The 14,558-nt window shown below is 41.8% G+C and overlaps 1 pseudogene; it reads left to right on the forward strand.

The window, feature by feature from the left end:
• The first annotated feature begins 5,343 nt into the window (after window positions 1-5,343).
• LOC148020268 (uncharacterized) lies at window positions 5,344-6,159 on the forward strand (annotated as a pseudogene).
• Window positions 6,160-14,558: the final 8,399 nt, after the last annotated feature.

Raw genomic sequence — 14,558 nt, forward strand, 5'->3', positions numbered from 1 at the left:
TTTGTGGGATTCGACGAGCTGAGTCGCCCTATCCCATGGTCACCAATGAGAGTTGGATTTTAGGACCCGATTTGGACCCATTCTTGAAGTGTTGGCTCGTTTTGGAGTCGAAAAATGCCCGAGAGGTGTTAAAGAGCTAATTTTCATGAAAAATCAAACGGTGGCGGATGGCCGAGCTAGAGTTTTCCTAGATGCATTTCAACATCAAGAATCCAACACAAGTCTCGGTTTGTCAATCGAAGGTCATTTTGACCCTCCATTTAATCCCTGCAAGGTTCGGTGTTATAAAGCAGCTACCAGATCGGGAAGCCGTAAAGTGCGTGGGAGAGGCCAGGTTGATGGAGTTTGACGCCACGAAGTCGCTTGTCCAATCGAATTGCAAATCGGAGTTCGTTTGGACCTTCAAAATTGAAAAATCCACTTGCGGGACAGTGTGAACACAAAAAGATGAATCGACTATTTTAATGTTTTAAACCTTAGGCTTAATAAAAGCCTTGAAACTAATGCAAAAACTGTTGAATAGAGGGAAGCATCAATGCACCTCCTCATTTTTTCTCGTTGCCTCTTCGATTCAAACCCGTTTGGAGAGAGAAAGGGAGAATCTCAATCAGGGCAGGGAGAGCAACAAGATGGCTGCAAGCTTGCCCCTTTTAATGGAGGATTTAAAAATCTCATTTTTAGTCTTTCTCTCTCCTCCCTCTCTCTCTTGCAAGGGGCAGTTTCTTTGTGTGAAGAAAAATGAAGCCCGATTGGTGAATGCTCATCCGACATGGTATCGAATTATTTCTAAACTGAAGGTGGGATGAAGATGGCAGTGTGGAGGCAGGCTGAGCATCAAATGGGGCCTGATTTGCAGACCCGGAACAAGTTTCAAAACCCGAAATAATGAAAAATACACGGTAATGATATTTTTACAAAGAAAATGGCTCTTTTTTCGCATTTGATGATGTTAGAAATGTTCATATGGGCTGAAAATTGATGGGCATGTTGTTTGCTATCGATTTTAGTCTTTCATAATAAAAAACTCAAAAAATATACACTTAAGTGTGGAAAATAAATGGAAAAAACCCAAACAGCATGGTTTTTAGAGTAAAAATGGGATTTTTGGGCTTAAAATTGGAAATCATGAAACAAAACAATAATAAAATCTTCATGTTTGCTATTTAAGGACTCAAGAGCCAGAGCTATGAAATAATGATAATTTTCTTCTATTTTTATTGATAATAAATAAGGAAAAATAAGAAAAAATAGGAAAAAATGCTCTTTAAAAGGGAAAAAATAGGAAACGGACGAGGAAAATTATGGATGTGTCTATCGGTGTATAATGAGGATAAAGCATGAGGGTTTGCCTCAAGTTATCCCCATTTATATGTTTTTGTGAGTATTTACTACTTATTTCGTGTGAAATACACATGAAATGACCCCTTTACCTATGCAACGAAGCAAAACTTTAAACGGTAGGGGAGGAGGGAAGTTTGAGTGTTGAAATATGTTATAAAATATGATGTATTTGTGCATTATTCATATAGGATGATGTTAAGTTAAATAAAGGGAAGTACAACATGAGTGTAAGGCTCGGTGTCTTCTCTTATCGCATCAATTAGGCGTTAGTGTATGGGAACATGAAAAGAATGGATTTGCACAATGCATGAGGCTGTTTTTTGATTGTTTGAGCACTTAATCATATACACATTTGCATCAAGCATCATTAAATGGTATCAATTACAATCTCTTGGATGCGTAGCACTTGGTTTCTCTAGGACTTGACCCACGTAGAGAGAGTTGATCAGTGGACTTGGATAGTGCTTGGGATTTATAGTTATGGCCATCCTACTTCTCTGTTGTATGGCATCTATGCTATTTGGGATGCTATTGCCTATGTATGTTAGGGAGCAGTTGATCTTTATGGCCACCCGTGTATGCACATGGTCCACTACTATGTATTCTACATAGCCTCTTACCTGGATACTTTTACATAGATATTTGGGCTTTTATCGGAGCTTGATTCTTGCAGGTTTATTTTCCACCTGCCATTCTTGGCTGGACATGTATGTCAGTACATGGTATGAGACTCTACAAAGTTATGTATGCTCCTATGTTTCGGGGATGCATATGCATTTATGGCTCCAAGGCATGCTTATGCTTTTATGGCTACGAGCTACAATGGTTGGATATGTCATGCTTTTGTCTGCTAGGCTTGTCTATGTGGGAGCTTTTGCATCCGTGGTTGATGCCTTTGTGTTCTCCCCTTCTGGTTTGGATGAGTCCCCTTTGTAGTATGCTACGATGACTTCCAGCTCTTCTAGTCATGCAGACAGTCCTCTTGATGAGCTTGTTCTCTCTGATTAGAGTTCCTTGGATTCTTTGAGCTCCTTGGATGTATTGGACAGCCCTACTCATGCTATTACAGAGCCATTGTCCTCTTCTATAGATTTTACAGATTCAGTTTGCTTTCATTGTGGAAAGACAGGGCATGTGAAGCGTAAATGCTTCAAGTGGATTAAAGAGAAGAAAAGATTGTGTCACACCAGACATTAGAGCAAAATCAATGATACAGTAGGTGAGACCACTGTTGATAGTGGTATGGTGCATGTAGTTACCCATGATGATGCAGCTAAGCCTAGACTCCTGGCATCGTGTTACCCTACAGATTACTTGCTCAGTGATACGGCCTATACCTTTGATTGGCTTTTAAATAGTATGGCATCTTGTCATGTTACTCCGTATAGAGCTTCATTCTCTTCTTACAGGGAGGTTGATGGATGTATTTCTTTGGGCCTTGAGCACGATTGTCATGTTATTGGTACAGGGGATATACACTTGGCTTTGCCAAATGGGTCTTCTCTTATGCTCCGTGATGTCTTCCATATACCTACGCTCAGTAAGAGCCTGATCTCAGTCAGTCAGTTGCATATTGCAAGATATTATGTATCTCTTGGGGATACTTCAGGGAAAATCCATTGTGGTTGCTTGGTATTGGCCAGAGGTGCTAGATATGGCAGTGATTATGTAGTGCATGTGTCTCATGTGGGAGATTTTATGGTTGCAGTTATGCAGATACCACATGCGTTGTTATGGCATTGTCGCCTAGGCCATGTACTTATGTGATATGGGCTTATTTCCTGCTCTTCCCCATGCTACTTGCCCTCATTGTACTCATGGTCCGTACAGAGCCTCTTTGGCTTATGGCGATCGTGTGAGGCATGCTCCTCTAGATCTAGTCCATGTTGCAGTATATGGACCTATGCCTTCCCAGTCACTTGGTGGAGCGTCGTATTTTGTGACCTTCATGGATCATGCTACCCACGTGTTTGGGCTTACCCTTTGGTACGGATTGAGGATGATGGTACTATGCTTGACAAGTTTATGGATTCTGTTGGTAGCAGGCCTGGATGCTTGCAGATGGATTATGAGAGTCATGCTATCTCTCCCAGCTTACAGATCTCTTATCAACAATATGGCATTGATTTCTTATGCCCACGGTATTATGGGATTGCTCATGGCATGTGCCTGACTTTATAGGCAAAGGTTGCTTCTATGCTAACCGCAGCTAGGTTGTCTTATGGCTTTTGGGTTGAGGTCCTTATGACGACAATCTACTTGGTTAATTGGATGTCATGTTTCTCTTTGGATGTTATTACTCCGCATGAGGCATGGAGTGGCATGAGACCCTCCTATGATCACTTGAGGATGTTTGGCTCCCAGGCATCTGTCAGTATGCCACATGAGCCTATGTCACGCAGATGCATACTCCTTGGTTATGGAGATGGTGACTTTATGGCTTACAAGTTTTGGGATTTAGATGCCTAGCAGGTTCTATGTAGCCATCATGCTATCTTTTATGAGACACAAACATCTCTCAGGCCTCTTCATGCGCATTCAGTGTGCTTTATGGCTGATTCTACAGCCATATGTTAGTCTTCCACTTTGCTGAGGCTGCCTATTGTCTTGAGACCTTGTTTGACTTGTGTCCGGGATGCTGGCCCTCTTACGATGATTGACCTTGGAGAGTTTGTATGCTCTCCTCTGTCTTTTATGCGCTGCACTAATGCTATGCACCTCAGGCCTCTTCATGTGCGTTCAATGTGCTTTAAGGCTGATTCTACATCTGTATGTTAGTCTTCCGCTTTGCTGAGTCCGCCTACTGTCTTGAGACCCCGTTTGCGGGATGTTGGCCCTCTTACAATGATTGACCCTGGAGAGTCTATATGCTCTCCTCTGTCTTTTATGCGCTGCACTGATGCTATGCGCCACTCTGATGCTTTACAGCCGTGCACTTATGAGTTATGTTGCTTGCTTCATGGGAAGCAATCATGGATTGCTCTATTGTCTAGAGCTATGGGATCGCTTATCTCCTGGATGTCATGGACTTAGGGATGCTTGACTCTTCTTGTGAGGAGATTCCCGCCACTTATTGCATAGCTCGCTTTTCAATTGGGCATTGGGTGAGATGTCATGATTCCTCACCCTGTCTCTTTTCTTTTGTTATGTTTTTCACTCCCTAGCCCATTGGCCTTTTAGTGGGAGGTTGTTGGGGTTAAAGGCCCTTGGGCCTGCCCGTGTACATTGACCACCCATATTCTTTATTCATATATGTATGAAAGTGCAATAAGGCTATCATAACATTGTTGACAACACCTACATTGTGTGTGCTCTTCTCTTCTGCGTCTCCTGCATCCCTTTCAACTCTCCTGCGTCTCCTGCATCCCTTTTATCAGTGACCTGTATTACAACCAATTTTTACTGTAATCAATAGTCTATCAAAATAGCCTCATAAAAGTCAAGCTTGAGCATACAATGCTCTTGAATATGCATATGTCTATCACTGGACCATTTAGTGCCATACTACCAACATTTGTGATCAACATCCTTGAACTGCACAAAGGCATTCAATTCTAAAATTGCACAAATTTCAGTTTATATGACTCCATAAGATCCAATACTTGCAAGAAATAGAACCTCAAAAAATCCTTCAACTGCTCACTGAGACACCATGATATTCTGTCACAGAATTATTGACATGACCATAAGTGCTTTACTCCAAATTGCTTATTTCACCATGCATACCCTACTAATCAAAAACTATTGTAGAGATAGTTTTTACAAGCAATTCTTTGCATCTACAAGCTGTTGAGACAAGGCAGCAATAGTAAATGACATATTTTCTTCAGAGTGCAAGTGCCACCAAAATACTGCATCCAGAGGCTTTAGTGAGATCAATAAGTTCTTGAACTACTCCAGGTTCAACCAAAGTGCTGATATCACCGAGCTCGTCAAGTTGTTTTGAGGCATTCTTGCAAAGTATTATTCACATAATTTACCCACTTTTTTTCTTTGGAAGAGATGGTGCCCAGTGAATCTTGTCAGATGCTAAAAATCCTCCTATATGTGTGTGCACTGCATGCTTGAGACTTGAACAGAGTTGCTCACTATAACAAATGCCCTCTCTTAAAGTCACAAAGGCATAGATGGCCTATTCTTTGACCTAATTCAGGGCTTCATCAAGGACGCTCCTTTTACACCATTGAGAAAATGGAACCAGAAAGTCATTGGGCTCATCCTTATTTGTTGCCTTCCAGTACTGGCTTTGCAAACTCTACTTGTTATTCTGTGCTCCATGGCTCCCCTAGAAGGCAGAGTTTTTGGATTACCTTTATATTTCTCTCGTTCTCACATTTTGGGATTAGATAAGCAGGATGAAGTAGTCTATACTTATCCTCTACTGAATACATTGGTGCTAGGCTTATTCAGATGCATTTACAACTATTGTTTCTTATGGTAGAGCTTCAGAATGGTTGCCTTAGTGATCAATAAGAGGTTATTGATCCGCATCTATGGATTAATTTTGTCGATGGTGATCTTATTTCCTGTGCAGGTGTTCTTTATGCACCTCTCTATTTTGTCCACATCAAGCAATTCTCAGTTCAAAGTTATGGAATTTTTTAGCTTTCTCACTATTCTTTCATGTGTGATTGTGGGGGAAGGCATTCTAGTTGTCCAACCCATTGCAGATGTCTTGGCTGTGCGATGGATTTTCAAGTTGCTACACTGACCCATCAGGTAGTGACCCATGATCCATATTTTGTACCACTTTTTGTGTTTGGTAATAATGAAGAACAAAACACTTCTGAGGAAACACGATTGGCACGAGGAGGATAGTGGTATCAAAACCGCTTTCTCCTTTTCAATGCCACACAAAGCACAAAAGATGCTTGCAGGCTAGGTACCGCAACCAATATTAGCTCTGCAATAGCTTGGGATGTAGCAAAAAGATATCGAGAACAATGGTTGTAGTGGCCAGCCCTTTCGTGAAGCTAGCACACTCACCAGCTAGAGGGCGTGCTTTGGTTGCTTCTTAGGCTGTGCTTTCAGGGAAAATCCTCCTCTACGAGAGTCCCCTCTCACTCTACCTTGAAGCACAGCATGTAGCATGCTTCGATCAGTATTTCTTCCACTGCACTCATGCCTGTGTCTAGACCCTTACCCTTGTTCATCGTGCCAGGTTGCTGTGTTTTGTAGTAACTCCATACTCTTAATTTCGATCCCCAAACTCAAGCCCAATTCCTCATTGCAACATACAATCTGGTTGTTGTGTCTCTCTTCTCATTTGAGCAAGTCTAACAAGGGATGGAAGCTCTGATACCATATTAGAAAATGAGAGAGAGAGAGATGGAGACAAAGGCATATGCTGGAAGGGTGGCAGACATGCTCCCTGTCATTCCATTTCTTCAATAAACACAAAAGTCAACTATGTACTTCACACATACACAAAGTAAGTAACCTAGTACTAACCATGTTTAAGTCAGTATGACTTAACCTTATTCAACTAAGGTAGGACTATGAGCTTGAATCTCAACATTGATGCCATTGTTGGTGTGGACCCTTACCTTGTCCATTCCTAGCAATGCATATACATCTCTCTTTGGATTTCTCTCTACTTTGTTCACCAATCCCAAGGCCTTTTCCACTAGCTCCAATCTCCACCCAATGAAATTCATTTCCCTCATGCACAGTTATTGTGCCGCGGTTCTTGTGGAAGGTCCTAAAAAATTTTGCATAGTGGAAGAAGTCCACCCCCTAGCCTACTGCTTCCACGTATTTCTACAGATTGCATTGCTCAATGATCTGCCTCATAGCCCGTTCTTCAATGGCCACATCTTCTAGGTTGAAGATATGCTGGAACTTGAACTAGTTGAAGGCACATGTTTCCACTGAAAGGCCATACTTTGCCTCTTCTTCTTCTGAAAATGGCAATTTACCAGCCTTTTTTGCCATCATGGGTGCCTGTCATGAAACCATATTCACCATTAGTGTTATTCATAATAATCACACATAAAAGGGGACGATTACATATTTGATGAGCTGAATTGCTCGAGTGTAGGAACCAAATTTTCTTCCAATTAGTCTGTTGATTTCAAATTTTATTGACCTTTTTCGCACTCACAAGTTGTTCCACCCTACTAATGTGTGCCCTTCCTTTATTGTTTTCCTTGTGTGTTTGGTTTGATTTACCTTACCCTCCAGAAGAATCCTTCCTAGGATTGAATGTTTAGCAGATGAAGGGTCTGCATCACATAATCTTAGTGTTTTATTGTTGCATGAGCCAAGCATAGAAGTTAGATTTGTGTTCTAAAGTAGCATAGCTATCCATGTCTAAAGGGCGTATGCCTACGTATGTAATGTAAGTGAGAACATCAAGCAAGAAGTCACTGGAGTACACTCGGCTAGCAACATGCAACTCCTCCTCAGTGAGGATGCGATCTAAATAAGGATGTCCCTTAATGTGTTCTTCTAGGGGTCGGTTATGAATGGTAGTCAACACCCTATAAGAAGTTGAAGATACATAGGTTGGGTCGTATTTTGATGCCTTGATTGCACATCATTGTTCAGCATGGGTCATTATTTGGCATCCCTCTAGCTCCCATTGCACTCATAGAGCATACTATTTTCATAAAAAGGAGGAGTTGTTGTCAGCAAGCTACTTCAACTTCTTGATTTCTTGGTTTATGGTCATGATCGTGTTCTTGCTATACGACGTAATGAGACGTTGTTTGATTGCTTGTTCCTTGGATATCTTAGTTGCAATTAACTTTGCAGCTGCTTCGAAATCCTTAACAAATACAAATTCCGACTCCTCCCAAGAGCAAGGGAGTGTTTGTACTTCTGTTGCTATAGGTTCCTCCAAGAGGCCTAAGTCTACTATAGCCAAGGTTAGAATTGATCATCGCTCATAAGAGGGTCTAAGCCAAAAAGGTGGTTGAGGTTTGACAGCGCTAGAGAGTTAAACAGCTAATGTTTGTTGCTTGGCTTGCTCTTGAGGTTGTAGCTTCTTATGTTCAATGGGCTTGGTTGTAGCTACGGTTGACACGCCACTAGGCGCTTCTGAGATCTAAGGGACATCATCGAGACTAGGTGTGGTCGGTTTGTTAGTAGCAAGTTGTAGTTTTGGGCAATAGATTGGTTCATACCTGTTGAGCTAGGATTTGGAGGTTCCATGGACTTAGCGGCCTAATTCTCTTGTGGTTTGAGTGTCTCTGACGTGATGTTTCATGTGGTCAAGCTTGAGGGTGGTGTTTGAGCAGGGCCTTTGTTTGGTTGCGCTTTAGGTAGTCAAATCTAGGTGTTACCCACGTAGTAGCCTTGCGCTTGCAATAAGGTCTTGGGGGCCCATCGCGGCTTGATCGTATATCGATGTTTATGGTTTTTTCTTGGCTTCCTAGGTTTCAAGAGTGGGTCATTAGCCTTGCGAGGCTATGGGTTTCTATTCCTAGGTGGTGCTCACTATTTAGGTACCCATTTGAATTGGGGTTCATGGGCTTCAGCATTGGTTTCAGTGGGTTGTTGGCATTGAGACTTGGCAGGTTGTCATGAGTCATGACTCCCCTCCTTAGACTTGATGGTGGGTTTCTCTACCGGTGGCTTCATGGACCTGAAAGGGGTCATGCCGCCCTTGTTGAAAGCTGTAACTATGTGGATGTTGCCCACAGCTAGGTGGATATGCTACGACTCGTAGTCAACATTGCAACTAGTTTGCTTCTTAAAGGTTCGTCCTAACAACGATGTCGTACTTTTATCTTTAGTGTTGGGTAATACATGGAAGATTACCGGCACGCTTTCATATTCAATAGAAATAGAAACCTTGCACTTTTCCAAAAGTGTGTAAGGTTGGCCTCCATAAGGGCTGAGCTTAGCATTATGGGTTGTAATTGCGGTTTGCCAATTTGGGTCCAATGGTCATGGGTTAAGACATTAAAATCAGCTCCCTCATTGATCAAAGCGTTGATGATGCATGTGTGCTTAGTAGTAACTGTCATGCTTAGGTAAACTGGTTCTACCAGCTCCTCATCCTCATCATCCATCTTAGTGATAGTGACTACTCATATGTGGACATAAGGTGTGAGCATTGGGGCTCATGCAATGGGTGTGTGGGAGGAAAGTACCTCTTTATGCGGCTTCCATTGAAAAAGCCTATGCCCTCACCTTCTAGGGTTTCAAGATCTACGTTGCCAATTCAACTGATGGTTCAAACCCTAAAGGGGCCTAGCCCTCAAAACTTCAGATTCTTCTTATGTCCTTTGACCGAGTATAGTAGCACTAAGTCTCCATGTTCAAAGTTGCACTACTTGACATGCTTGTCAAACCAGCGTTTGCATCTTGCCTTTTCACATATTAGCGCATGGGTGGCTAGAAGCCGGGTTTCCTCGAGTTCAATCAAGTGTTGTGTCCATGCTTCCTTCCCATCCCATCTCTCTTGAAGGGTTATCATGAGGCTTTGTACGAAGAATTCCAAGGGAAGGATCGCCTTTGTACCATATGTCAATCTAAAGGGGGTTTGTCCTATAGCCATCTTGTAAGCTGTGCGGTAGGCCTACAAGGCCGCCATCAACTTGTTAACTGTAATATTTTCACGCAATTAAAAGTTAGTTGGTTAGTTTAAAAGTTAGTTAGTCAATTAATAAGTTAGTAATATTACTAACTTAAGACTAACTAAATTAAAAAATAACTAATATTAATAATTAATGATTTTATTTAATTAAAAATATATATTAAAAAAATCGAGAGTCGTAATTTGATATTTTTCTCAGATTGACAAGGACTGTAGCCACCCTTCAGTTACAATGTGAACGAGAGTTATGAGTCATATTAATCGCTAGTGTTAATATGCATAGTATGGATGCTCCAAAAATATTAGATTTTTGGGCAAAAACTAGCATATTTTAGATATTTTAGATATTATCCTAAAAAGATATGGAGATTTCTAGAACTAGATGTCATATTTTTTTAAAAAAGGCAAGTGATGCTTTAGCTAGTTTTGGAGATTTTATAAAAAGGAAAAAAAGAGAGATTGACGAGATCGCGCACGCCGCAATGTCAATTTGTAGGCAGTAGACAGTGCCTCGAATAGGGAGAAAAAGAAGGAGTGATCTAATAGATTTCTAATCAAGTGTCATGGGGTTTAATCCCCTTTTGGAGCTAATGGAACCATCAGATTTATGATTTGAGTATCAAATAACTGATTTTTCCAAGATCCCTTCCACAAAGAGCTCTTCCTCTTAGCCATAACCGTTCTTCTCTTGTTTAGCTATAAATATGAGGCATGCAAGGCACGATGAAGCACAAGGAGACCCCGAGAGGCTGAGAGAGAGAGAGAGAGAGAGAGAGAGAGAGAGAGAGAGAGAGAGAGAGAGAGAGAGAGAGAGAGAGAGAGAGAGAGAGAGAGAGAGAGAGAGAGAGAGAGAGAGAGAGAGAGAGAGAGAGAGAGAGAGAGAGAGAGAGAGAGAGAGAGAGAGAGAGAGAGAGAGAGAGAGAGAGAGAGAGAGAGAGAGGTTATCCCAAGAGGTTGCGAGGGAGAGAGTTAGCTCAATTCCCCCTATCTCAGTCTTTGACTAAGCCACCTTTTCTTACGCTCTTCCATCTCAAAATCCATTCCTCATTCTTATCTCTTGAATCTATTTGCAAACGATGGCCCCCAAGAGAAGAATGTCACATGTAGATGACAACCCCACAACCCCTCAAGGTTGCGAGAGAGAGAGAGAGAGAGAGAGAGAGAGAGAGAGAGAGAGAGAGAGAGAGAGAGAGAGAGAGAGAGAGAGAGAGAGAGAGAGAGAGAGAGAGAGAGAGAGAGAGAGAGAGAGAGAGAGAGAGAGAGAGAGAGAGAGAGAGGAGAGGTTACCCCAAGAGGTTGCGAGGGAGAGAGTTAGCTCAATTCCCCCTATCTCAGTCTTCGACTAAGCCACCTTCTCTTACGCTCTTCCATCTCAAAATCCATTCCTCATTCTTATCTCTTGAATATATTTGCAAACGATGGCCCCCAAGAGAAGAATGTCGCATGTAGATGGCAACCCCACAACCAGCAACAAAGCTTCAAGCGAGGGTATCACTACCAATACAACTACGGTACCGGATATAAGCAATAAATTTCCAAATTGTTAGATGCTTTCTTTGATTCCCGCATGAGATACATTAGGTTCCGTACTATGCTGCATGAGAATGGGTTATTAAAAAGGATAAATTCATCGCAAATATTCAAAAGATGGAGTTTGTGAAGTGCATGTATCAAGGGAAGTTAATTGCACCTAGTTGTATATGGCTTATTCGTTGATAGAGAAATTAAAAGGAAGAATCGATCAGGGGTTATAAATGGCATAATCATAAAAAGAATGATATTAAAAATCATGCATACATGTATTAAGTAAAATTTTGCATAGAATCGCTCTTTGATCCCAAGGGGGAGAGCAAATATGCGATGGAATTGTTATCACGTCTATTCTTGTATTGTTTGGAAAAAATACAAGTAGTTTTGTTGGTTGATTGAACAACACCCTAAATGCTTTTACAATCAACTGATTGTTGCATTATGGTTTGGATGATTATTCCAAGTGCTTGTGATTGTTGGAGAATTCATGGCAGGGGTTTGCGATGACAAGTTGCCATGGGGATAAATGAATGTTTTCTTAGAAAATGATATTAGGACTGATTGCCTTGATTGTGTTTGATTCTTAATTGGATTAGTTAAGGAGAGGATATTTTTTACGTGAGTGGATAATCTCCAAGGTCATGCCACATTTCAACCCGAGAGGGCATTGCTCGATTCACGGCTGAAGGTCGAGTGGTGAAAAGGCCAACCACGGAAGTTGTGTCTCACTCCTAGGTCGCTTGGGGTCACTGGAGCTCTAGACACCCCTTGCCTAGTTGGAAACAAAGTTGTAGACTGCGTGAACCCAACGTCTACTAGGGCGTTGGAATATCCTATTCTAGATAAAGGATGGAAATTATGGTACCATGTTATTTGGACTGTGTACTTCTGTTGGACAGAAGGGATACATAATTTCTCTTGTATGGGTAGGAGAGAAAGATTAACTTGAAGATAAGTTAAGGAACTTATTTGTCAAAAAGGACTGCTTGCTCTATTTTCTTGTCTGTGATGTAAATTATGCAAATGAACCCTGTTTCCTAAAGGCTTAATTAAGGAAGCTCGTTTTAAATGTCACACGTAATTGTGGTAGGACCTAATTAGAAAACTAAAGCTATCGAGGGAAGCAGGTGGGAAAAACCCTCAAGGGGTTGGTCCAAGAGAACTGGGAGGCTTCTCAAAAAATTATACCATCGTTCGACCTTTAGGTATTGTTAAGTTAGAACCCAATTCATGCTGTTTTAGGGGACCGGAATGGAACTATGCCCTACGGGCAGAGAGGTTGAGCGGTGCATCCCTCTCGTTTCCCATTCTCTTTGAACCAAGCATGGCGGCATGGGTCTACTTCGGCTTGGTATCTTTGCATAAAGTAGGATGTCAAAAACTCGATGCTAGAATGCTGTCAGGAGACCTTGGCCACTAGGAACCCAAACTTCAGGTTCATCCTAGTGGGTTTGGCCGCGAACATTTCATTGCAAGAGGTGAACTCGAGAAACCCTAGGCAATAAACCTCGGAACATTCCATGGGAGTTCCAGGTAGCGACACTTAGATTCGTTTCTTGATGGACCACTAAAATGTGCTTGGAGAGCACGTTACATTATCCCAATCATTTTGTGAAGTAGAGATGACTTTGGTTAGGACGTTTATCAAGACATGAGGTGAGCTATCACTTCGTTGATGAAGTGTGTGCGTTGGTCACTAACTAGTTTGATGAGGTAGTCGGGCATGTTACATTATCCCAATCATTGCGTGAAGTAGAGATGACTTTGGTTAGGACGTTTATCAAGACATGAGGTGAGCTATCACTTTGTTGATGAAGTGTGTGCGTTGGTCACTAACTAGTTTGATGAGGTAGTCGAATTGTGAGATCACTTGCTCCCATAGGAACTTATCAGTGGTCCTAGCAACATTCTTTCTTATAGCTCGTGCTTCTGCCCATTTTGTTAGATAATCAGTGGCCACAATGATGTATTTGGCTTGTGGATACTGTGCCGTAGGACTAATGGGTCTAATGAAGTCAATCCCCCATTTCTTGAAGGGTTGTCGTGTGATAATTAGGGCTAGCTCCATGTGATCCTTACAAATCAAAACTTTAGTCCATTGGCACTCATCACAATGCTTCATAAACCGTATCACATCTCAAAAGAGGGTAGGCCACCACAGCTGAGACTACAACACTTTGCAGGCTGTCGCTTCTCCACTGAAATGTCCTCTTGCAAGTCCATCATGTGCCTCTGTTAGTATGCCATGCATCTCATGATCACACATGCATCTGCGTAGTAACCCATCTTGCCCCAGCTTGTAAAGTTGTCCTGCTATCAATTGATATGGTTGGATCTTTAGGATGAGCTGCCTAAGTCGTGCTTTTTCTATTGGTCATTTTGGCAGTCCGTGCTTAAGCACTTGAACTATGTCATCTGTCCAATACAGTGTCATGTCAACTCTAAACAAATCTTTTTCACTAGATAAGCAGAATAGATGTGCATCTGGAAGTTCATCCACAATGCCTTGCCTAGTCGCTTCTCCCGTGGGAATATGAGATAGATGGTCAGCCATGTAATGCTCTACTTCCCTTTATGCACCACCATGGAGAAGTCAAACTCCAAAAGCAAAAGAAGCCATCTAGTAATGCGTCTTGTAGCGCATGATTTGTTAACAAGATACAACAAGGCTTGATGGTCAACAAATAAATTAAAACTCATAGCCAAAAGATAATGTCAAAATTTCTTAATGGAAAACACCATGGCCAAGCCCTCTCTCTCCATTGTCAAGTAATTTATTTCGGTCCACATGAACTTGTCTAAGTGTTCTCGCCAAGTAGAATGAACACACAAGTCATCCATGAAGACCTCTAACTCCATCCTTAGCATGTCCTTGAATATTGTACACAATAGTCGTTGGAAGGTAGCTGCTGCATTAGTCAACCCAAAAGGCATGAGTATGTAGGCAAAGATGCCCATTCCGTGGCGAATGTGGTTTTATGCCTATCATTAGGATGTGCTTGCACCTGATTGTATCCAGAGAAGGCGTCTAGGAAACTGTAGGCCTCTTTTCCAACCACTCTCTCAAGCATGTGCTTGTTGTATGGTAGTGGGTAGTTATCTCTCTTTGTAGTTGCATTTACCTTCTTGTAATGGACACACA

This window comes from Lygodium microphyllum, chromosome 19, assembly GCF_053477565.2.
Source record: "Lygodium microphyllum isolate KBCC chromosome 19, Lygodium_microphyllum_v1.1.10, whole genome shotgun sequence".
Lineage (NCBI taxonomy): Eukaryota > Viridiplantae > Streptophyta > Polypodiopsida > Schizaeales > Lygodiaceae > Lygodium > Lygodium microphyllum.